Source organism: Nomascus leucogenys, chromosome 13, assembly GCF_006542625.1.
Source record: "Nomascus leucogenys isolate Asia chromosome 13, Asia_NLE_v1, whole genome shotgun sequence".
Lineage (NCBI taxonomy): Eukaryota > Metazoa > Chordata > Mammalia > Primates > Hylobatidae > Nomascus > Nomascus leucogenys.
The window spans coordinates 98,096,620-98,097,737 of NC_044393.1; the positions used below are offsets into that span (position 1 = coordinate 98,096,620).

The 1,118-nt window shown below is 54.7% G+C and overlaps 1 non-coding gene across 1 annotated transcript; it reads right to left on the reverse strand.

The window, feature by feature from the left end:
- Positions 1-326: 326 nt before the first annotated feature.
- Positions 327-398, reverse strand: TRNAC-GCA. The gene has a single exon. It is a non-coding gene; the product is annotated as a tRNA-Cys (tRNA).
- Between the last annotated feature and the right edge of the window lie 720 nt (positions 399-1,118).

The window sequence follows — 1,118 nt, forward strand, 5'->3', positions numbered from 1 at the left end:
GAGCAGCTGCTGGAGATCCTGCCTCTCCAAGAGCACCTGGCTAACCCCCACTTGGGTCAGAAGAAATGTGTGATGGGAAACCAGCCTTCTCTGGGAGTGTGAGGGTAAAGACGGTCCTGTATTTCAGTTCCAGTGGGGCTGCAGGGTCTTTCGCTATCAGTGTGCTGTGTATACAGGTCTTGCTAGAGCCTGGAAGCCTCTAAAAGTCATGGCGGGCAGGGAGAAAGGGGAACGCGGACTTACACGCCAAGATCTTTGGAAGGCAGGATAGGATGCTCTGTATGCAGGTCTTGTTAGAGCCAAGAAACCTCTAAAAGCCACTGTGCAGGGGGCACCCGGATTTGAACCGGGGACCTCTTGATCTGCAGTCAAATGCTCTACCGCTGAGCTATACCCCCATCACGCAAGAAGAAAGCGTCACTCACATCTTCGTAGTCAGCCGCACGCAAGCCGCGTACAGCACTGCAGGGTCCGCGCTTTGGGCGGCGCTTTCCTCCGGCGGCCAGTTCGGGCCTTTGCGCTCTTACCGTCACACTCCAACGCACTTTCTTCCCCGAGTTTGGGAAGAAACCTGGGGTGACAGCCCCGGCTCACCGCGTTTACTCCTTCGGCCGCCCTCACCTCGAACCTTTTCTTTATCCGTCCCTTTTGGGCTGTTTCCCTTTTTGCTCTCCTCATCTTTATTCTCCACCTCTGTCCTCTTCCCAAGATCCTCTGACGTCACTCATGGCCCTCCCCCACACCCATTCTCCTCCCGGCAAACCACGAAGACCCTCTTAGGCCTTCATCTGATGCAAGCATTGTCTTTTTCAACTAACTGCTTATCTGCGATGAAAATGGAGGGCCTGGAGCAGTGAAGAAAAGGTAGACCATTTATTTCCTAAAACAAAATAGGCGACGGAGGCCAAGAAAACCAAAAAGCGACAGCAGCGGGAGAGACCCTGCCCCACTAAACATCAGCATCTGCCAGGGCACAAGAATGGACTCGGCGCAGGGACAGAACACCTGGAACGCAGACCTGGGAGCACACCATAGTCCACGCACGGGCTGAATGAAAGCGTCACTCACGTTTACAGGGCAGTCGTGTTCACAGCGACTCCGTAAGGCAGGCGCTATGA